At 33.2% G+C, this 25,075-nt stretch overlaps 1 protein-coding gene across 3 annotated transcripts in view; it reads left to right on the plus strand.

Moving 5' to 3' along the window:
- The window catches only part of LOC141450482 (very long chain fatty acid elongase AAEL008004-like), a 194,104-nt gene that overhangs the window by 107,488 nt on the left and 61,541 nt on the right, over nucleotides 1-25,075 (plus strand). Inside the window, exon 1 of one of the 3 annotated variants that reach the window (XM_074120980.1) lies at nucleotides 16,540-16,557. The exons of the other annotated variants lie outside the window; for them this stretch is intronic. The gene's annotated coding sequence lies outside the window, so the exon portion shown is untranslated. Of the gene's footprint in view, nucleotides 1-16,539; nucleotides 16,558-25,075 lie in introns of those variants that run through there. 3 annotated transcript variants of the gene reach the window in all.

Here is a 25,075-nt window from a genome sequence, read left to right on the forward strand (position 1 = left end):
AATGTTAAAATAATTTACTTTTGCATTGCTGGAGAATTCTCCAAATGGATCTCGTGTGGTCTTTGTTTCCTTCGGATAAAAGTGAAATAATTAAAAAAGCATATTTAGTTATAAATTTGAAATATCAATTAACATAAAATTTAGAAATTTTGTTTGTTTGAGTAATCCTTATTGCAGGAGGACTTGTTTCCCTCTAAAAGACACATCATTTCCTAGCTGAAGGTTAGGCTCTTGGACAGTACTTTCACTATCGCGCAGCTTCACTGCTCCACTATACTTAAATCTGATCTCAATTCGGGCAACATAGCTTTCTTCCGTAACAACTAACTTTGACTCACTTTGGGCAGCATCGCTCCGCTCCCTTAACGTAAATAACTTTCCAAATTTTGATTTCATATCAGTCTTCAGAAAACTTGACCCTTAAATACCCTAAAGAAAAATGGTGACTATAGTTTCTCCCTAACAAGAAGGCCAGGGAATTCGACCACCAGCTAACGATTCCATTATTCTGTTCATCCTTCAGATACTGCCAATAATTTATTAACATAAATTAAAAATACATAAACTGAAATAATTAAGGAAATGAAATAATAATTGTAAAATAAATTATTATTTCTTATGAGTGCAAAGTAGGAGACATTATAGATGTCACTTCAAGAGAAATTGTAACAGAGAAGTGAAAACCTGATTAGAAGTTGGACGTAAAACCCGCCAGAAAAAAAAAAATACGTTTAGGTACGTACTCCCATCTCCTTTGCTTATTGTAGCTGACTACAGTTGCAAAATCAATAAATAAAATTAAGTATACGTATGCATTTCGTTGTTATAAAGTTTCGCTTAAAATATTACATAAATTGCACAAACTCCATCAGTTAAAGTTCACGTTACAGATCACCTAAATACAGATCTTTGGACAAATAAAAGAATAATTAAAAATAGAGTTTAAATTAGATCTAAAATTAAATTTTTTCCTGTAAATTTTTCATTTCTATTTTGAAAATACATAAACAAAATATTCACCTTTTTTCCAGTTCATAAATAAAGGCATAAAAATAGTTTAAAAATTGTAGCTTTTGTTTTTCTGACTTTCTATTAATTCTGTAACTAAACAAATCGGATTAGTTTTCGTATTGTGTTTCCCATCGGAAGTAATTGTTTGAGGTTTCTTGAATTCAAAGAATACATTGGTACAGCCAAGAGATTTAAATATTTTTGTTGCAAGTGATGGGAAGGGCACGAAGTAATTCAAAGGCAATTTCATTATGCTGAAATTTGATTTGATTTGCCCTGAATATTTGTTTTTAAAAGTCCACTATTTGGGAGTATTATGATCAGTAGTAATTTGTTAGTATTATTTTGTATGAAATCTTGAGCAGTTTTCAGTATACGTATACTTAGGTTAGGATGTATCCAAAAACAGGAACCTTGTATCCCTTCTCTTCGACTAATACCCATAATTTTCCGGACCATTCTAATACAATATTATCCATCTTTTGCGACCTGGTTATATTTTGACAAGGGAGCACCTATTTCACCTGGTCTAAATACATAATATAGAACCTTTGGCGAAAAATCTCACGGCCCAACTACATCAACTAAAATCTATACGATTGCTGGAGACATTAAGTTATCCTTGTTAATCCCCTAGCTACAACTTCTTGCAATATTACTCAAACCAAACCCAATACTCCATATTTAGGTATTAAGACTAATTTTCTCGAACGGTCATGAGCTGGCGTTCTACTAAACCTTGTAACACATCAAATCCTTCAGAAAATCCTTATCTCTTCTTTCTTCATCCAATTCTCAATCCCTCTTTAACAGCTTGCCCAATTCTTTAATCAAACTTCTTTCTTACAATCTCCTCTTGATCTACTTTCATCGTTGTAAAAAAGTGTTCTTGAATATATAGTGATGTCACTGGATTCATTCACCAATCCAACATTTCGATATTGTTACTAGTCACTTTACTCATCACGCTACAATTTTTCTTTGTTTACTATTGTAATTACTGTGGTAATTGTAAATTTCAATATTAAAATAGAATAAAAATGTACAAATTTCTCAAGTGCAGCTAAAGATGTTCCTAAAACTTGCAACTGGCCTTGTAGTTCCAAGTTCATTTCACACTTTGAATGGCTACATTTTCCCGAAGTAATTGATTTCAAGGTAGTTCAAAGAAAAGGTCAAGACTAGCCAATCTTTTCGTAAACATTTTTTCCAACTCTTACGTCTAGAAGAGCATATATGGCGATTTTCGAAATTGTGAATCCATTAAAGGTACAGGTTTTTTTGAAGTTCCCTAAAAATGAATTGAGCACATGATGTTTTGTGCGTGTATTTGAATTTCCTAAAACCTAAAATCCCATAGGATGTTTTCTTTTGTTTTTCTCTAAGATATTGTTGTCGCTTCGATACAAGAGTTCTGGCCGAAATCTATCGACCGGGGATATCCGAATCGATTGAAGCTTTTTCCTTTCTCTGACTAGATAAAGATAGGATTGCAATCTTACCAAATTATCAAAATTGAGTTTTCACTATAATTTTCCATGTTAATTGAGGCACTAACAATCCGGAAAAATGAATTTTTAGAAATTTATTGGTCAATGTGTGTTTGCAAAATAATTCAAAAACAAAAAATCTCAGCAAGTTGAAACTGGACCCAACTGTAACTTAGCAATCAGAATTCACCCAACAGGAACTTTTATACTACAGCTGAAGGCTGAAAACCACTTTTTCAAATTTTCTCTAAAAGTATACAATCGATTTTCCTTAAACTGTATCGCATCTTACATTCGGCATGGCCTACAACATTCATTTCTTTTATTCCTTACATTTTTACAAGAAAATTAGGACATTCCGATGCATTAATGGGAGAGTGTGATCATAGGCCGCTGATACCTAAAAAAATATTATTCCAATTAGCCCAGTTAGAGAGTAAAAGTAAAACAGTAATAAATCCCAAAATGAACCTCCTTTACTCTGCACAGAAATAAACTTGAACCCCCTTTACTCTGCACAGAAATAAACTTGAACCCCCTTTACTCGACACAGAAATAAACTTGAACCCCCTTTACTCGACACAGAAATAAACATGGCGGGATTTCTTTTGAAATGTCATCAAGCGAATTCAAAACAAAATTGAAACAAAAGTTTCCTCGATCTAGAGATGGTTCCAATCGATTCTACTGTTTTTTTTTAAATTTAAGAAACCAACAATGCAGATGTAAGCCTACGATTTTTTAAAGAATATTTTACAGAACATTTTTTGTTTTTTTACAGTTGTAGAGGAGACTAAGATTTTATTTTAAGATTGATTACCGTAAGAGTTCTAGACGCCGGGGGGATGTACTACCTGACAATGTGTTGCACCCAAATAGTTCCTTGGCGAGCAAACTAGCAATACAATCCCCATCACCTGCACTATTTATATGCACTAGAGTTGTTACACCTGCAAAGAAAATTAGTTTTGAGTATTTCGCAGTAGATTCCCTCTCCCCAAAGTAATGGGTTAAGTGTTTTAAAAAGTACTATTCAAACTTCATAGTAGGGGAAATGTTGTATTAAAGTAATTAAGTAATGGGTCAGAGAACATATGCCCAGCTTAAAGAGAAAAAGTACTTGTACTAAATTATGAAAAATTAATGTATGTACATATGTACATAAGTATAATAAATAATAAAAAAAAGTTTCTATTCTTTATTGCGTCATAACATATAGTTAACAGAAATGTTGAAAATGTGCAGAATTAAAAATACCTAACATCAAGTTCCAACGTATTAGTGAGCAGCACATTTCGTAACTAGATTATATAAAAGTAGCAACGAGACTCTATGCAATAGCCGCCGCCATCCAACATAATTTATATTTCTATTGACTTGGCCAAAATAGTAGATTTCTCACTGCCCTTTTTTCTAATTCGGAAATTTTCTTTCTCTACAAGAAGGAACAAATCCTAACTTCTGCCAGAACTTCGGATGAAAAGTAATTTCTTTACACGAATAAACTCAAAAATTGTACTTTTATATTGAACAGTTCTGGATACTTTGGGGATACAATTTTATACTGGTTAGCTTTAGATGTTTCTAGCGGGAATATTTCCTAAGATATTAATTTTATTGCCTTTGAGGTCTTTTATTTGTTATATTTTTATATAGAATAAAAGTTTTAGTAAAAATGCCAAAAAAAATACATAAACCCTTTCAAAAACTCATCTACGACGCTATCCTTGGAAAGCCATCTTTTTCTTTAAACGTAAACCCATCTGAGAGCATAAACAAGTAATCATTACTAAGATTGTTGTCTTTTTTGCGTACGTCGTATGTTTGAAAGTGAGACTGTTGTTAGTTTAAGAGAAACAAGTAGGCGTCGTAGCTGACTGAGTAAGCAGAGTTTGGATGTTACTTTAGGACAGTGCGCCACGTTTTGCTCAATTCTATTAATTTTAGAGACTGTTTCAGCTGGGAAATTCCATCATGAAATCTATTGTTTTTCTTTGTTCGGATAGCCCGAAATAAATCCATTTTTGTTTTGCAAGTAATAAGTTTGATTAAATGAAGTTGACTCAGGTTTTATGGAGAGTTCAAATCGGCTAGGAAGCGGGTTTCCAGCAGTATGCTGCTTCGGTAGCTACTGACAAACAACCAAACTGCTATCACGTTTTGGTTCAGCATGTGTAAGATGCAATCAACCAGTCATTTGTTGATGCTGATGCACTTCTAAAGCTATTGTCATATAAAGTTTGCACTTCAGGCCCCTAAAATTTCTAAACACCCTTTCTAAATGTTTACATCAAGATCTAAGCAGTCCATATGAAAAGAGTTTCATTAATTTCGGAAGCGGCGTTTGTAGTGATATTGCGAATTTAAAGTGATAATTCAAAATAAGTTGTAAATAAGATGCAAAAGTAAAAAGGACAGTTAATAAGGTATCGTTGTTCTTTTATATATTATATTATATACATTTTTATATTGTACATATACTTGTACGAGTATATATACTCGTATATGATAACGTATTTTATTTCTCAATTTTATTTTGTCTTGTTATAATATTTTTTTTATTTTACAAATTATTTATGATCAAAAACTAGACACAAAATGATGATTATTATATCGTTTTACAATATAAAAAAATATATACATATTATTATTAAGTAACGTCATGAGATCGTACATTTTGATGTTTAGACACTCTTATTTGCTCCAGTAATGCCTATCAAACTTTTTCCATTTTGCATGGCATCCAAAAATCTCTACTCTGCAGCAAAATTACTTTTTTATTTATACGCGCTTCTATTTCAGTAAAGACTAGTCTCAAGATATAATTATTCTCGATAGTTAAGCTCTACTTAGATCTCAGCTTCACTGTAACCTCCTTCAGAACATTATTAAACGAAATTACAATACTTTTGTCTTACGGAAAATTTACAACAAAGCCTAGCAACTCGGCAAGTCTATCCCAGAGCGTTCTGCCCTCGTTTGTGTCACTAATCAGTGCCTAAGTCACAATAGTTTCCAATCTCTCTACAAAGGTCGAAAAACTACTCCGTGGTAACTTAAATACGGTGAGCAACAGAGAATGTTAGCAGATCCGTAACTAACACAACTTTAGCAGCAGATCCGTTATGCGCTTGCATCTGGGAGAAGACATCACCAATCTGAGGAACTTATTCTGTAACACCTGCTGCGAGACGACGCTGGTGCGAAAAGCCAAGCACCAGAATGGACAGACAGTAACATCTGTCAAACCATTACAGTATGTACTGTTCAGTTTCTCGTGACATATTGTACTTACTGCAAAGTTACGGTAACAATGTCCAAATGGCTAGCTTTCCTTTCTGGTGAGAAGTACTGCCAGATTCTTGCCAGTGGTTGCTCAAGGCAGTTGCCTTCTTCATTACCATATTGTAAAGTTACGGAATTGTACTTATCGGAAAACCTCTATAAATATTCATATTTTTTGCAAGATAATTTATGTAATTTTTATATTTCAAGTGGCTGCTCATTTGGACTGTTCATTAGCTCAGAGACATTTGGACTGTTCATTAGCTCAGAGACATTTGAGTATTCAGAGTTTTTCATCAAAAAAAAACAAACTTAAAATAAACGCGATATACTATTAATTGTTAACTACCTTTTTAATGAATATGTTTAAACGTGAACTACTTAATAAATGTCTATATAAAAAGAAACACTTTGTTTTAAATATTAAATTTAAATATAATACTTTACATGCATCATACAAAACTGAAATACAACAGTTTAGATCTGAACGTATTTAAAGTGTTGTAATATGCTCTAGCATGTACGAGTATTTCTGCATACACAACCTGTCGCTCTCCACTAGCATGCGAGAAACTGGTCCTAGACTCCAGGTCGATTTGCACTATTTCTACTTTGTTTTTCACTATTCTTTAACGTCTAACTTTTGTATGTCTTACTTTCCATTGCTGCTAAAGTTGCATTCTTTTTTAGTTTTTACAAGTGTTATTAATAGCTTCATTGACCCGAAAAAAAGAACAAAAATTAACCAAATGATATCCGAATTGGTGACACCGACGAGAGTTTAAAGGTAGACGTGGCAGTTGATAGGCGAAAATCAGCCACGCCATTAAAGGTTGGCAGATTGACGGATTGATTCATATAACTTCCTCCTAAGAGGTCTTTCCTTAAGCCGTCCTTCTGTATGAGTCCTTCGATGATTAGTTATTATATTAGAAAAGGGACTGGACCTACATGCCCCACGGCACCGCAGCCACTTATTGAGCCATCAGTTATTAATTGATGTTTACTTTTAATTAATTCCACTCATTTGTGTTTGGTCAAAAAATAAAAACCCATGACGGAATCGTAGATTTTTCTAATGCCTTTGACCTTTTGCAGAATTTGAAATAGTAGCTGTAAGGTCATATCTCATCCAAATCCCTAGATTTTCGTTAAGAATATTTCTTTTCATGTCCTCTGACCTAAATACTAAAGCACTGTCTACCATTGTTTGTTGTTGAAGGAAGTAAAGAGTGCTAGACTAATGGAAATTATTTCAACAAATTTATTTCAGCCAACATGATTTCAGCCAACATGATTTCAGGCAACATGATTTCAGGCAACAGATTTCAGTCAACATGATTTCAGGCAACAGATTTCAGTCAACATGATTTCAGGCAACAGATTTCAGGCAACAGATTTCAGGCAACAGATTTCAGTCAACATGATTTCAGGCAACATGATTTCAGGCAACATGATTTCAGGCAACATGATTTCAGGCAACATGATTTCAGGCAACAGATTTCAGGCAACATGATTTCAGGCAACAGATTTCAGCCAACATGATTTCAGGCAACAGATTTCAGTCAACATGATTTCAGGCAACAGATTTCAGCCAACATGATTTCAGGCAACAGATTTCAGTCAACATGATTTCAGGCAACAGATTTCAGCCAACATGATTTCAGCCAACAGATTTGAAATAATTTATTCAAATTTACTTGTTTAAAGTACAAATAATTATTGAAACAAATGCACTGCTCGTCTTCAATCCAATCCACCCCCCATAACTTTTGTCACTTTTGGACAGAAACCGTTCTTCCGTGCTTCGTGTTACCCATGAGGAATAAATCAAGTTGAAACAAAGGGAAAGAAAATGAATTTGTTCTTGAACTTCATACAACCATATTGTATGATGTACTATATATGTTATATATTATAAACATACATGTATGTTCTCCATACGTAATGTTTTCATATTACTTCAAGGCCAGTACGTAATATAAAGGGTAGATGAATATGTTTTTGTGCTGAAGTTTTACACAGTATTCTGTCTTTTCAACTAGTCTTTCTCGCATAATTCACAATTATGTGAAATCTTTAAAAATATATTTCATTCATTTGAGATCATTTCCTTAATTCAGCGACTTCAGTTTATATCCTAGTTCTACAGCGGAACTCTGAATTCGGCGAAAAGTGGTTCGACAATCATTTTATGATAGATTGCTGGCGGCTACTCTTTCAATGGACTTAGACAATTTTAAGGACTTAATTCAAATTGCCGATATATTGTCTTCTAAATTTAGTTCACCCTACTGGTGGGCTTAACCTGGGTACAAATTCTATTTTCCAACAGTCCTATGAGAAGTGCTGTTAAGTTTATAATTAATTAATTCGAGATCGTTTGTATTACTTTTTTGCTGATAGTGCCGGATGACAATTATCAGCAGTAGATTTGTTTAATGTTCTGAACGGAAATTATTAGTGTCTTCGCTTTATTTCAGCAAATTTTGTCTCACCCTCTTAACCTACTAAAAATTATTAAGTACAAATATTGAATAAAAGCTAAGAATTTGCAATCGTTTATTTGTTAAAAGTTAATCTTTTCGAATGTCATGTTAAGTTTATTTTTATTCATTTATTTTTTGTTTCTTTGCTTTGAATTAAATAATTTTACCTCGTTTAATTAAAACAGTATAATTGTATTGATACAAACATGCGACCAGCTGTAGTGAACCCCTTGGCGTTCAATACGTCATTTAGTTTTACCATCACTGTGTAAAATTACTTATGTGATCTTTGTCAATTCTTTTTACTTTACTTTTATTTGACGTTATATAGACCTAATTGGTAGTTGGACGTTAAGCCCCGCCTGAAAAAATAGGTTACTTAACTGTAACCTATAAACTTAACTTTACTTTATTAAGTTATATCTTAAAATATCCTGTCATTTGCGTACACTTTTGTACAGGTCCTGCCTTGAATTACGAATACAATGTTAATTATTAGATAAACAGTGCCTAAAAGTGGTGCGCAATAGCTCCCAAGTAAATCCATCAGGTGCAATTCAGCACCTATTTCGATTTATGCATACTATTGCATATCTCACTTGAGTGCCAGGCGTTATAGTCATTTTATAAAATCAAATAAAATTGGGATCATTTTATCTGACAAAGATTTGTTTTTGTTTTAAATTCTGTTTGGTTCTGGAATTTCCCTCTGTGTTAGAACTGCTTATGTTTTACTGTAACCTATTTTGGAAAATATGATATATTTATCAAGTTGTGCTCATCACTATTACTCGATAACATGGATAATCCTGTTTTTTGTAGTTTTATACAGTAAACTTAAAAAGATGCTAATGTTTCCTAATTAAGGACCTTGGAATATTTAAGGCAAATATGTTAAGTGATCACAAAACATGGAATGAAAAAGTACATTACTTCTAGAAATTAGAGAATTATTACTATAATATATGTATAATATGTATTTATAAAATAAATATTATACAGAATGACTGGCCTAGAGATAATTTTTGAATTATCATCCAAAAAATCCCCAAATAAGATTGATTTTCAAGGAACTTCAAGTTCTCAATTATTTTTACATTTTTTTTTTTACTCAAACGATACAAAAATTTTTTTTTATATACATAACGTAAACTCAATTTACATGAACTTGTGATTGGGTTAAAACCTTGATACCTTATCTTAAATATCTTTTCTATGATCTAACTACTTCAATAAACGTAAGGTCATTGTAATATTTACGAACGATGTGATATGAGTTTTAAGTAAAAATGAATACCTACTCACAGAATGTTGAAACTTAATACAATATTTTGATTAGGCATTGCCATGATGTGTGCGGTGTACTCTGATTTTTTTTAATCTGTTTCAAATATTTTTCAAAAGTTTTGAGCTTAGAATTAAAACTGTCCGGTAAACTTCTTAAGAAACTAACGTTTGTTTGAAACTTAATTTAAGAAAATTAATTCTATATGTACCGGGGGAAGTGCCAGTTGAACACACACAAATTACGAACTGTATTGGCTCCAAAAAATTGAGTAAGATTCTATCGGCAAACTGTGCTCTTACTAATTGATATTTTGATCCAAATTAGAATCCGTGCATTCCGATTTGATTCTAAAAACCATTAACTTTTCAGTAATTATTCAAATATTACTACATCACGGACATTTTGCAGTCATCTCAATATAATGTCCATTGATGCAAGTGTGTGTGTGTTTCTGAATGTTAATTAAGTTGGCTAAAGAACCGAAGCGTAGCTGCTTTACCAAAAATACACCTTTAACAGAGGAAAAATCTTAATTTTTAGACTTTCAATTCATTTTAATTAATTATTGGATTAAAAATAATAATTTCTTTAAACATCTTAGATATATTCCTCGCAAAAAAAGGCCAAGAGCGAAAAATTGCTTTTACGCGCTGGTTCATGGGTTTTAATGCACACTTTGGTCAGCAGCTGCAATTCTTTGAACGAGAATGCAGATTGTTCTTTTTTTTCACCTACAAGCATGCGAGTTTCACTAACTTTGTCAATTTCCTAACTTCTGTCGCTTAAGAGCCACATTTCGATTATAAATGTAAGCCACCAAATAGAACTTTAAATTCAGACTATTTCAACAATTTATATTTATTTACGTCTTTACCCGATGAAGGCTCTGTCGTGAATTTCCACATTGACATTATATAAGCATACATCGCTAAAAATTAAATAAAACAGCAAATTAAACTAAACGATTTTAATATTTCTTTAATAAGTCCATCAATTGTTTAAAATTTGCGTGTGAGTAAAACTTAAAGGAAAGAGTCACTAGTTTGTAGTGACCAATTTCTGATTCGAGATTTAGTCATGTAAATGTCATTACATAAACCGCATTGGCTAATTCAAAATATCATGAAGAGTGAATCACAAGAGTTTCGTAACACTGGTTTCCTACTTTTAATGATTTCATATCTAATTAATAAATTTTTTGGCAGCAAGGAATTCACAAATTTGCCTACAATACAATCTAATGTGAACCACTCACGAGTTTTGTCTTTTAATACCAATTCTTGCTGTTAAATTGACTTAATGATTCTTTAAAAATTAGAATTTACCTAACAAAAAATGTTAATTTTTAAAGGGACCGCAACTACCGCAACGTTGAATGAAGAATAACATCATACTTCAGTTATCGAAAAATGTTGCCAAACATAAGTTTCTAGACAACATGAATTATACAAAAATGTATGCGAGAAATAACAACTCTCATCAACCATTTGATTTCCAGATAATGGATTTCAGGGATGAGTGAGGTCTAACGAATCCCAAAAATGGACTAACACGTTTAACTGACAACGATATTATCTTGCGTTATGTTCATGACAATCGAAGTACTAACTGAATATCTCTATTATTTTTTTTCTTTATTCAGAATTCCCTTGAATGAGCTAAATAGAGAAAACGTTATTTTCTCTTACAGCTGTAAGAGACGAGTAACGAAATCTACGGATGTTACACGATTTCCTTTATTATCTTTCTTTGCTTGTCTTTTATTTTCATTTTTTCTTCTCCGCCATTCTAAATCTCCAACATACGGAAACGTGATTGTAAGCTTGAATATGATTGTTTCATAAGAGACAGTCTCCACAAAGTAGGATATGGAGAACTCAAAGTAGTAAGAGTCATTTTCGATCATTTATTTTGTTTTTTCAAATTTAATTAACTTCCTTAACCAGTTAAGCGTGGAATTTAGTTTTAAAAAAAAACCACATTGTGCGGAATTAAAATCAATGACGTGTATACATGTCGCAGGGCAAAACAACCAAAAGTTTACAATGTCTTAATAGTCACTGCATCTCGGGGAGGAAAAACCAAGGTCTGTGAGCTTTACCCTAGAGCCGCTCTCCAGTATTAGGAGTCTGATCAAAAGGACAGGTCTGGAGGGTGAGCTTTAGAGTGAGGGGAACCACAATAGATCCAAAGGGGTCGCAGTGGCGGAGACCAAACATGTACCAACCACTTATCATTTGGCTGACTCCCTCCACCCCCTCCGTATAAAATACTTGGCAGTTCTATTGGTAAGATAAAGGAAACATCCCACCAAATAATATTCTTATTGTATTTTATTAAAATTTCCTATTTTTATAGTTAATGGCAATTTTATATTTTTCACAACGTGTATACTCGTCAAACGCACCGTAATAGAGAATTGCTTTGAGGTGTATGCACGTCAAACACGCTTTTCTGGTTATGTACCAAATAGACCCTAATGTTACCGATTGATCTACTATCTGTTGAATTCCTAACTTTTACATTCAACTTGGATCGAAACTCTGCCGCGCCCTAGTTTCGACATCCAGTAAGTACACCAAAGTAAGAAGCCACGAAGATTAGTCTGTCCCAATGGCAGAGCTCATTGAGTTATTCAATTTTAAAGTAAAATGGCCGAGCGCTATCTTGCAGAAACAAAACTTTTGTTTGCGATTGATTTATGCTGGTTAACTTTGCGTAAACTTTTTAGTAGATTCCATTTTTAGTTTTGAAGGTAAGAATTCAAAACAATGTTCTCAGGATTTTGATAGAATCATCACAGGATTTTGTAGAGTGCTCGTTTTGAGATTTTATTTGAAGAAAAGTTGGCAATTATCTTTTTTTTGGCGATCTATCCAGATTGTGGTCGGCTTGCACTCACCTAATCTTGTTAATACCGAAGTGTGAACCCAATATTCCTAAGGTTCTAACTCCTAAATATTCTTCAAATTCCAAACATGTGGGACATAATTAATTATCACCAATATTACTTTGTGAAACCGAAATATTCCCTGAGAACTGCCATAAACATATTTTTATAGAAAAATAAATAAAATTTAAAAGAAAAATTTAGCAATCAATGTATAAAGTATGTATACAAGTAGTTTGCAAAACTGTAAAGTAGTCATTTTCGATAAAGTTAAAAATCCATTGAGTAATGAACACATACGGTTGTGTAATTTTTCGTTAAACTGGAATTTAACAATGCAATTCATTCCTCTGAACAGCACCCAAGATACAAGTTGTATTCACTAACAAGGATTTTAAATAACCACGCATTTGCCGTTTTATAGAAAATCCTAAAAATCCTGAAACATTTCAGGGGTACAGCCGGTTGTCCGATTTTGCCCTTGACAAATCTTAGTATCCTGTATATAAGCAAAATATTTAATTTCAAATTTCGTTTTTGAGTTACGGAGGGATACAGACAGACTTACCGCTCGTAGATGCAATTTTCTAAAAACCACTTTTTCGAACTCATGGTATTTCAAAGCAAATACCTCCTGTGTAAACGCAAATTCTCTTATTATAGTTCTGTAAGAGAAATTGAAGATGAAACTTTCTCTCGGCCATTGCCCATGTTAAGTACCCCCACTCTTCTTCTTAAAGTTAGACGCTGTAATTTTCTCAAATCAGAGTTTTCTAAAACCTCTTTTTCATTTTAATCATTCAGTGACAGAATAATATGAGGAGATTCTAGAAAAAAAAATCAATTTAGAGGAACCCTCTACCAGATCGTGACACTTCCTTGTTAGAGTTTATTGACGTGCAAATACGAGGGTCGTTTGAAAAGTCCGTGCAAAAATAAAAACTACTTAATTTTTTGGGGTAAACCTTTTTTATTTTTCAACATAGTCCCCTTTTAGGCTTATACACTTTGTCCAACACTGCTCTAGTTTGTTGATCCCTTCCGAATAATAGGATTTGTCCAAGTCTGAAAAATAGCCATTCGTTTCTGCAATCACCTCCTCGTTTGAATAAAATCTTTTTCCCGCCGGCCATTTCTTCATATTGGGGAACAAATAGTAGTCCGAGGGAGCCAAGTCTGGAGAATAGGGGGGATGTGAAACGAGTTGGAACCCTATTTCCATTAATTTTGCGACCACAACTGCTGAGGTGTGAGCTGGTGCGTTGTCGTGATGGAAAAGGACTATTTTGTGGGCCAATCGTGGGCGTTTTTCTTGCGATGAATAATATGCACCTGCAATAGTTTTACCCTTTTCCAGATAGTCGATGAGGATTATTCCTTGCGAATCCCAAAAGACAGTCGCCATAATCTTTCCGGCCGAAGGAACGGTCTTCGCCTTTTTTGGCGCTGATTCCCCCTTGGTAACCCATTGTTTAGATTGTTCTTTGGTCTCAGGAGTGTAGTGATGTATCAATGTTTCATCCACAGTGACGAAACGACGCTATCACGCACCTTCACTCTTCTGTCATCCATCACCATATCATGGATTTTATCAATGATTTCTGGAGTAGTAACCTCAACAGGGCGTCCAGAACGTTCAGCGTCACTTGTGCCCATATGGCCACTCCGAAAATTTTGAAACCACTTATAAACTGTTCTAATCGAAGGTGCAGAGTCACCATAATGTTTATCAAGCTTCTCTTTAGTCTCCTGAGGCGTTTTGCCTTTCATAAAGTAGTGTTTAATCAACACACGAAATTCTTTTTCGTCCATTTTTTGAAAATCACTCGACTTCCTCGATTCAAACGAATGCCAAACACAAAGAAATAGACCGATCTGGCTGAAACTTGGTGTGTGTTCTTCCAAGAGATGCTACTAACTAAACATAACATCGATACGCGCCAGTAGTGCTATCTCTCTGACTTTGCACGGACTTTTCAAACGACCCTCGTATTTATCTGGAATTCACGACTGCGAAGTTCGTGTTGTATTAAAATAGTGAATAAATTTAGGCCTGGTTAAAATGATAATCACCAATTTATTTTAATAAAAGAACACACAATATAAATTGGTTCGTAGATTAATTCATTTTATTTTAATTTATTTATTTATGTATTAGTAAATATTTACTTAGGAAACAATAAAATGCAGGTTGATTCCTCTTGAATGATCATTTCTGTTTTCAGCTGTTAGCGCCACGTTTCTTCTACAGCATCAATATTAATCATTTACACATTATTAACACACATTGAATGTAATATAATATAATATTTAATAAAAGACATGTTTATTACTTCAGTATTTTATAAATGACGTAGATTTATTTATTTATTTAACGGAAACAGAGAAAGAGATAAGAGAAGAGAAATACCAGATTCTCTTCGTAATGTCCGGTTAGTTGGAGGACGTCACTTAAAAAAGTCCTTGTAAAGAAACATTACCAGTTTCTTGTGTTTGTCTAAACTAAAAATAAATTATCTATTTTAAATAGGCGAGTGCTCGTCTAGAAGTATGGAGCAGAGGAAGAATTTGAGGAAACGTTAGCTATTGTTCTTGCCTTTCTTGCTGAATCCATATCGTGTTGATGCGTTCAATTGATAAAGCTTGCTTAATTGAAGCAACACAAGTTTTTCTTTTTACCACACAGGCTTTAATTTCTTCTGTCTTAAGTAACGAGGTCTTTGGCAGATCGCTAACAGACTTGATTGTAATTTTTAATATTATTATTATTAGTGCAATGTCTATAATAAAAACCCAAGAACGTTCATTATCTCTTTAATTTTTGTTTTCATTATTTCTTCTTTTTACCTAAACTTCCTAAATATCTTAAAACGTTTTCAACAAACAGATCCATCTTCAGTTTCCCTTTTGTGTTTTGTATGTTTCCATTTCTAAAAAGCTAATATTTTTTAATTATTTTTTAAACTAAAAGTCTTCTTTTCAACATTGATATACTAGGTTATTTTTTTAAATATCTACTTGGTTTTTGTTTTTTAGTCTGTTCCTAAAACCCAGGGGATAAATTATGCTTCATTATTTATATTTAACAAGGTTTAAGCTAAGATTTACTGTAGTTTTAGGTTAGATTCCCCTACTCTTGGCCTTAAAATTATTTAATAAGGTAAAAAGAAATTTTCTTTGCACGTTTGTAGACTGTAAAGTAAAAATTTGTATAACAAAAGAAAAACAGAAGATTGAACGATTTAAATAATCGTGTTGAAACGATATTCGGAAATCTGATGTTTGAAATGGAAGGCCTATACGGGTTTAGCTTTTTGCATACACTATACAGTTTTTTAAAACAATCCACAAACTTAAATTTCTTTTTAAATAAAATCGAAGGCCAAGACGGGAATTGAACTTAGTGTCACAATAAATCTCAGTTTTGCAGTCAGCGCCTCTAACCCATTCGGCATCGCCAAAAACTGTTTTATTTCATTAATTATAATAGTATTTATTCTAGTAAATTTATTCGGAATACTCAACTTACAGAACTAGATTGCTAATTGGGGACAAAACATTGGGTACCAGAGAATAATCGGGACGGATAGGTTTGTTTGACTATCAGAAGAGGGATAAAGACGCGGTGGTTTTGGTATATCTTAGTTTTGAAAAGGATATTAGATTCTGAGCAGTGGGAGGCAAAGAGGACCAACAAACTCCCTCGGTTTGAACAGTGGGTAAGCTCGCAGTCATGAAAGACTAGGTCCACTAAAAAACTTTCCGCAGTTTCGTAGTTAATTATATTCCGAAATAACATAAAGTAAATAACATGAATATTTGAAGACGTTTGTCTTTTGCATGTGTAATTACCTTAGCCTTTGCAACTGATAAAACGTTTATATCCGTCTAGAAAAACGTTTATATCCGTTTAGTTTTTATTCAGTAAAAATATTGTGTCCTATTTACGATTTTTCCGGATTAAGGATATGTACAGCCCATAAATTTAGAAATATAGTGATTATGAAACATGGGTTTAAAATACAATGATTTTCTTAACACTTTAATTTGTAACATTGTTCCAGAAAGAAATCACTTAAGGGGACTTCTTGAAGACAAGAGAAGGTAGACTTAACTCTAATTTCACCGTACTGTGCATTTTGTGTTATACAGAGTGTATACGGAGGAGTGGTCGAAACTTCGGGAGGTGATTCAACAGCTCAAATGCGTCCAAGATATTTGCATTTTTAACTTTTCCGACGATATTCCGTTTTTCACCATAAAAACGGCCGTAACTTTTCTATCCTTTATCCTACAACAAATCTGCTTATTCCAAACGAAAGAGCATTAAATTTACTATAAATTTGTTTGGTACACAGCCTCAAAATAATTCTTATAACAATGAAATCTTTACTTGAATGTCTAAAAATTTCGTTTTCGATGATTTTTGTTAAAATTTTCAACTGCATTTTTTCAATGGTTAATGAATCAAGGAATCACATAATTTCAGAAAAAGTTGCGCATTTATTGAGCTCCAAGATCATATGGATTTTTTTGGTTTTTAATAAAACCCTACCCCGAACAGAGGGGTGTAAATGCAGAAAACTGGGATTTTGCGAACTGACTTTTCATTACTAAGTAAAGATTTCATTGTTATAAGAATTGTTTTGAGGCTTTGTACCAAGCACATTTATAGTAAATTTAATGCTCTTTCGTTTGGAATAAGCAGATTTGTTGTAGGATAAAGGATAGAAAAGTTATGGCCGTTTTTATGGTGAAAAACGCGAATATCGTCGGAAAAGTTAAAAATGCAAATATCTTGGACACTATTGAGAATCGGGCCAAAGTGAATAGAATATTTTTTGTTGCATTTGAGCTGTTGAATCACCTCCTGAAGTTTCGACCACTCCTCCGTATACACCCTGTATATTATAGAGGAGCGTTAAATAAGTTGCTAAAAATTCCAGTTTTAAGAATATTCTAAACTAGAACTTCGACTTCACTGAATGGATTTTCCACCTTTCTAAGACTTTTTGGAAACATGCTCTTAGGATTATCTGTTAATCTAGATCAGAATCAGCTGCACATCACTTTACAGCATACAATAACTTTTTTTTTTTATAATTTTGCTAGAAAAATGTATTTTAGACCAATCAGAAGAGTTTTGAAAAGTAGGTTGAAAATGCCATTTTGATGTAATATATATTTTTATTTGGTGGATGACGTATTAAGTTAGAACCTCGAGATTTGCAGTTGGAGAAAGTCGTAATTGTTAACTGTAATTTTATTTTTGTTTTAAATCCTTCTTCTTTACCGGGAATAATTTTTTTATTTTCAACGATTAAGAGCTTTTTATTACTGTCGATACTAAAAGTGCGAAGTTCTATTATGAATTTTAATTTGAATACACGAACTATCTCGGATTTGCACAAGTGCTAATAATAGCTTCATTAACTAATCTGTTGTGCTGAAGCCATTAGCTAGTTCTGACTTTGATCTGAAAATATGCTTTAATCAAGGAACATTTTTCGTATGTTTGGGGGGCCACAAAACGTAGTTGTCATCGTTGGCGACTATGAAGAGGCATCTTTGAATCAGCTGCCGAAGAATATATTAATTCATACGCGCACAAGGCCATTCATGTTTTACATTCCTAATTATTTCCTCTAATAATTACAAATTAACAGCTTTTCTACTTTTCATTTATGTTGTTTATATTTTGTCCTTTTGAAACTAATTATCTGACGTCATGATCATTAATTATTGATTTTCTAGATATTAACATATTTGACACAAACAATATGGTTATTTTAGACAGTCTCAACTTTTGCTTACTAATTAAGCACAGCTGATTAGAATGGCAAGTTTACCATGTTAATAGGAAATGTTTACATGTTCAGTAACTGACGTAATTATAAAACATTTTCAGTTTTGGGCAGGAATCCTTTGTTGCGTTTGTTCCATATGAGATAACTTGGATCACATGATATAACCGTATTATTAAATATTATTAAATAACCGCCTATACAACAGCCCCTTCTATACACACTATGGTTGTTTCCTTAAAATAAAGAGTTCTTTCTAAGCGGAGCGCAGGTCAGAAGGCAAAGTACCGGAGCTGCCGATTAACAATGTTTCAAAAATTATGTATACGATTTTCTATTTACGTATGTAGTATTAAGTTGGCACAAGTTAGAGCTGCTAACTTAGAATTAGTAGAAAAGAGATGAACATTTCCTTTAAGGAATGTCTACGCATCAAAGCTCATTTTCTAGCAGGAACCCACTGCGCCCTTTCAAAACAACGACCACAAACAAGTGATCGAAAATGATATTGAAAATTAAGCGATATTTCGATCTACCCGTTAAATTTTTGAAGACATTATTATCCTAATTAATGTTGACCATCCATTTTATTGTTATTAATGATATCATAGTGATCAATTCGCTCTATATCTATCTAATGTAAGTTTGGCCGTATCTTCTTCATTTTTGTAACGTATAAAGTTGTTTCTCTCTCAGACATAGACGTTAAACGAAGAGGTTAAACGAACACAAGCACAAAACGAAAAGAAATGAAATTACCCCAGCCTGCTGAAAGAGAATACCAATTCCTGAACGACAAAATGGTATCAAACATAATTCTACAAAAGAAATTGTTATTGTTAACTAACTTATGAAATATAAATCAAAACAAAAAGAAGATGAAATGAAATAAATTTAAAAAATTACCGTTGAGGCAGATTGACATCGTGTGAATTGATCACATCGTTCGCTATTCTGAGATTAGACACATGCAATTATGAAGTACTCCCAGGTACCTCTTTCTTTCCAACTATGGGACCTGTCTAATGGACACACTACTCTTCTTGATCCCTCATAACGGACTATTCAAAAATAAATACTCTTGAAACGTTTAATACTCCTTTTAAATTCTGGCTTATTGGGTATAGTCTTGAAGATTCGTCTTCTTCTTTTTACCTAATTTTTTGGCACTCTTATGTACGATCATCGGTAGCCGAAATGTCATCATCAAAATATGCAGTAAAATGTCCATCTTACCTAGCAAAACTATTCACTGATAGGGGCAGAAATCGGTACCTATATTCTGTATATGTTATACAGAAAAACCAGATTTTAAGACGGACACCCAACACGAGGGGTCAAAACATAAAAGATTTCCGGGTTTGACAAAAAAACTAAGACACTTTTATTGTTATCCGAAATACGGGAACATAATTTTAGAAACTAGGAAATTCCAGTGTGTCATTCAAGGGTTTCGCGCACATTTAACTCTCTAGGTTCTGCAGGAATCTGTAAAAGTGAAGTAATCGCCTGTTTTTCTCGAGATTAGGTATCGGAGATGCGGGCGGAAGCTGATGCTTTCTATTAAAACTTTTTCTAATAAATAAAAAGTAGCTTCTCCAGGATTCGAACTGACAGCTGTTACTTTTTAAATTACAAACGCTTAATTTCTGCTACGCCTACATCCGCTTCGTGATTGTTAGTACATACTAAATTTTGGGAATGTGTTTTTAATGTTACATTACGAAGTTCAAAAACAAGTTTATCACTTATAATATAGTAAATTCCAATATAGTGAAAAATGAAGAATGATAATCTGTTTTCCTCACAAACCGTTCGGTACGAAAGGTAGAAACGACTTCCTCCTGGTGCAGGATGTGATTGAACAGGCACCCTGAAGTTTCGTTCGTAATCGTGTCGTCCATTATATGTTACAAAAGTAAAATGCAATGGTTACGTACATAAATAAGGACAAGTTAGTGAACACCTCGCCCAGCTGCACGAATAGTCTAACAATATAAAACTAAGCAAAATATATTGTCAGTTCGAACTATTTGTAAAGCATAAAACGGAAATCCAGCCTATCAACTTCAATCTACCTCTTTGCGGAAAGGTAGGCAGTCGTCTGATAGTTCATTTAGTACTTACCTTGGCATTATGGGAGCATGATAAATTACTAAAAGGCATTAATGCGCTTTCATAGTTTTTTATTCCATTTGAAAAGAATGGCGATGATAATTAATTAATATTAATGTGAAATACTATAATCAGTTAAAATCCGTAATCTAGATTGGTTACTACATTAGCCTTGTTTAAATATGTCGGAAAAGAATATCTCTGCTTTAGTGTGTAGATGTTTCTCTGTATTTCCTACTCAATCTTAATAAATTACATTTGAATCTCCAAATCTGAGTATAATTAATAAGGAAATGTAATGTAAAATAATAAAGACATTAGTATTCATAATTCACTTCTCAGAAAATTACTGTCACTTCATGACTATACATGACTGGTAATAATTAAACAATAATCCAATAAACATTAAAAAAAAAAACTTATTTATTTCTGCCTACAAATGCATGAAATGAAAAAAGTAGAATCATTCAGTTTATGCTTTATAATCGCTTTATAGTTTATAGCGTTCTTGACAAGTGAAATTCTAGGAACAATGATGTGTTCTAAACTTATTTGCAAAAAATGGAGGAAAAAAGTGTGTACTTATTTAACGTAAGATGGTGGAAAAACCGCGATGTTTATCAGAACAGGCTATTTGTGTAAACCTTCTTAATTGCTGAGGAAAAACAAAAAAAAAGCCTGCTAAAATCTGTTGGAAGTGAAGAACTTCAAGAAGCAGGATAATAGCAAAGGTTTGGATCTGGAGCCGCGCTATATTAAGTGATATGGAAATAATAAAAAGTAAATTGAATTTTTACTAATGTTCAGTATTTATATTTAAAGATTAGTATTCAGCCGGAGGGCAGAGTGTTAGCAGATAAATGTAGAAGAGAATTAGGAAGTAGATACGTAACTGGATAAAAGAATAACCGAAAGTTTTAAGGTGAGCAGATATAGTTAATAAAGAATAAGCTCGACAAGTGGGAATAAGTATCTCGAATCGATCGACTATCTCATGAAATCTTAGGTTCCTGAGGTTACGATAGTGCACGATAGACTGGATGAAAAAAAAAAAAACCTGGATCCCAAGGATAATCCAGGACCTGTATATTTTATCACGATTCTTTTTGTTATATCGCTACTTTGCGAAACGCGACCATCGGCAAATAATTGTGACCAGAGCAGCAAAACGATTGGTGGTCACATCTACAAAGATCGTTCTATAACAGGGGTCGGCAACCCGCGACTCGCGAGCCGCAAGCGGCTCTTTTATTCAAATTGTGCGGCTTTTCAGCCTGCCCAAAATACATTGTATAGTTTAATTTTATTGAATTTAATTCCATTTATTAAAGGTTTTTTTTCAAAAATAATTTTAAAGTGATAGGTTCGAAATTGAATAGAATTATACAATATCAAAATAAAGTGCTTGATTTATATTGTAAGACTGCCGCCTTTTCATTCGTTAAGTTATTATTTATTTGTTTATTTACTTTGCAATATGTGAAAATAAATATATAAAACATTTAAATGCTACTAGGGAAGGGATTAGCTATGAGGTTAGCATACTGGACTCCCACGCGGAGGTCCCGGGTTCGAATCCAGCAGCTGACCCTTAGATTTTCTCTTCCTAGGAGCTTCTTACAGCTCACTGTCCGGTGATGTACAGTGTTGTCTGTAACGAGAGAACACTGTCCGGAGGCCGGCAGTGCACTGAAAAAAGCTCCGGGCGCCAATAACCTAAGATGTTGACGCGCCCTAAATCATAAAAAAAAAAAAAAATTTAAATGCTACTGAGATAAAATAATAATTTGCGAATACAAATGTTCTATAAAGATATTTACACTATCATCCTTGCGGCTCTTGGTAAGAATTATTAAAATTATTTAAGGAAAAATGACTCTCTACTTAAAATAGGTTGCCGACCCCTGCTCTATACTAAACGGCAAAAAAGATCTTATCTGGAAAAACTTATCTTTAAGCGGTAATAGAAAGCTGAGAGGTATTGGCGGATGAATTTAAGGGGTGTCACTTTCTACTATTTGCTAAACACATTTTTAATTCTTAAATTGTGCCTTGGGTACCAACTGGGTAAAAGCAGTTTTGTATCTTTGATCAGTGTACTAAGAGGTAATCTCATTTCTAATTATTATTTTCTTGCCGACCTTTGAACAATGTTCTCTACTAAAAGGAAATCTAAGAGCCGGTAGCTGGATCAGAACTCGGGATCTCCGCATGGGTATCCAGTGCACTAACCCAGGAGCTAATCCGTTCTCTTATTGTTATTATTTTTTTTTTTGTTTAACACATGGCGCGTCAACATCTGAGATCCTTGGCGCTCTTCTTAGTGCTCTGCTGGTCTCCAGACAGTGTTCTGTCGTTACAGACAATACTGTCGTATCACCGGATAGTGGGCTGTAAGAAGCTCCTAGGAAGAAAAAAATCTAAGGGGCCACTCGTTCTCTTTTTATTATTATTTAATTTATTTATTAACTTTACAAAATAACTATTCTTAAAAGTTAATAAAATCTTTATTTAACCTTTGGTTGCTAAGTTTTTAGTTATTAGAAATAGAAGTGCATTCTACTTTATGGCCACACTCCTTTCATTCTAAGTTTTCTTTTTGTTCTAATTTCTTTGAGCTTTCATGATCGATCATAGCAAGAAAGCCTAAAGTTAGATATAAACCCGTAAATTAATTTGTTTATTTGGTGTTTCATTAACAGAGTGGCCGGTGTGAGGGTCTTGTCAGAAAGGTCTGGAACAAGACTTTAATAGATGTAAGAAAGTAATTACCTTGTTTCCATTATACTTATTTATTCCATGTTATGGCTGCTGTTGCCATCTAGAAGATCTACAGATAATTACCTTTATTATTTTAACTAATTATACAATAGCTTAGCAATTTTTTCAACAAACAAATTTAAATTGTTTCAGTAGCACTATTACAACTAAGGTCACACAATCTATTAGAACTAGAAACTTTCAAATTTCTATTAGCAATAATTTGTAACAGTAACTTTATTGTTTTAATTGAAATATAGATTAATTTTATTCCAATTTGTTGCTGAAACTCTTGTGCAAGTTTTACGCTGCTGAAAATCTCCATAACCCGGAAATCTCTCTCAGTACAAACTGAACTATGACTCAGCAATACTTCGCAAATCCCAGAACTACTGTAGCTTCCTTTCTTAGAAATCACCTTGGCCTCCTTTTTTTCCATGGCAATGGATTGAACAAAACGGGTGCTTAAAATATGAAAAATCACGCAACTTAAGCTGAGTAGTTCTCAGTTTGTATTGGCAACCAGGAAATACGTAAGTATTTTGACAATTGTTTGGTAATCGTTTAGTATTTGAGCCTGATAGAAATCAAATTAAACTGACACTATGTAAGCAACCATTTCAGAGGGATGTGAAACACTTGCTGAGGCTTTCAAGTCTCTTTACGCGATTATTACTTATTATTGTATTTTTTAATAGGTTATTGTAGAGAGCGAATCCAGGCCAAGGTAACATCTAAGTACGCCCTAAAATAATAATTTTTTGAAATTTGTTACAATTACAAAAAGTTGTTTGTTCACTTTATGTACTGGGTGATGAGCTCTCTGAGACTGTTACCTTAAAATGCCTGTATTAAGGAATCTTATCTTGAATTCGCTTAGAGAATAGTTGCAAACAAAACAGCCTAAAGACTTGCTACACGGGTTACATTGTAGGTTTTTTCTAAGATCAACTTTTGATCGAAGATTGTTCCATTTATAAATGCAAGTGTTCTTGGCCCAGATCAGAAGACTTAAGTGCATTTCTTTGCTTAAGTATGTGGTTGGATTGTGGCAGTTCACAATATTCAATTTCAGAGGCTGGTCTTGGTACAATGCTTCTTCAATGGCATGGCCAACATCGTAATTTGGACAAGGTAACTCTATACTGGTCATCATTGATGCCTATCTCGAGCTAAGTGTCCTCTGTTTTTGAGCAATATGAATAATTCAGTTATAAAATAGATATATGTTTTAATCTGATACATTGTCCGGCATATTCTTTATCTCTACACAAAATCATAGTTCTCGTCTCAGAGTTTTTCTTCCTTATTTCCAAATGACCGAACACCTTATCTCAAATCTCTCAGAAAACAAAATTATCTACACGATCTTTGCTTTTTGATCTAATCTCTTTATGTTAATTGCAAATTGTTTTAATTAAAAAAGAACGCATTACTTTATTACTAAGTTTTAAGGAAGTCGTTTAACAGAACGATAAGATTTTTGTTGAAAAGTTGCAACTTTATTTTATATAAAAAATACACCTGAAGTGAACTTTAGCGAACAACTTTTTGTATTTGTAAAAGAGATCAAAAAATTATTTTAGGCGTACTTAAAAAAAACTGAATTAGGGGAATTAGAAGGCGGTTTAATTCTACTTTACTTATTATCCAAGAAATTTAAAATAAATTTATGAGGTGACGAACTGGGACTCTGCAAGACCTGTTTATTAGAACTGCGGAAGTCTCGTTTACCATAGAGGCTCATTGTACCATCCGCTTGAACTGAGCTGTTCATATGACTTTCTAATCAACTAGCTTCCATGTTCTTACCATGTTCTATTTTTTGCACGTCTTAATTCTCCTCTCTGACACTGAATCCTAGAGGAGTCAAAGTACAATCTGTGAAACATGTATCACATTTAGATGATGTACATATATACGTACAGTGGATGTAATAAGTC

Source organism: Rhodnius prolixus, unplaced genomic scaffold (assembly GCF_049639745.1).
Source record: "Rhodnius prolixus isolate KJV_2025 unplaced genomic scaffold, Rpr scaffold_2, whole genome shotgun sequence".
Lineage (NCBI taxonomy): Eukaryota > Metazoa > Arthropoda > Insecta > Hemiptera > Reduviidae > Rhodnius > Rhodnius prolixus.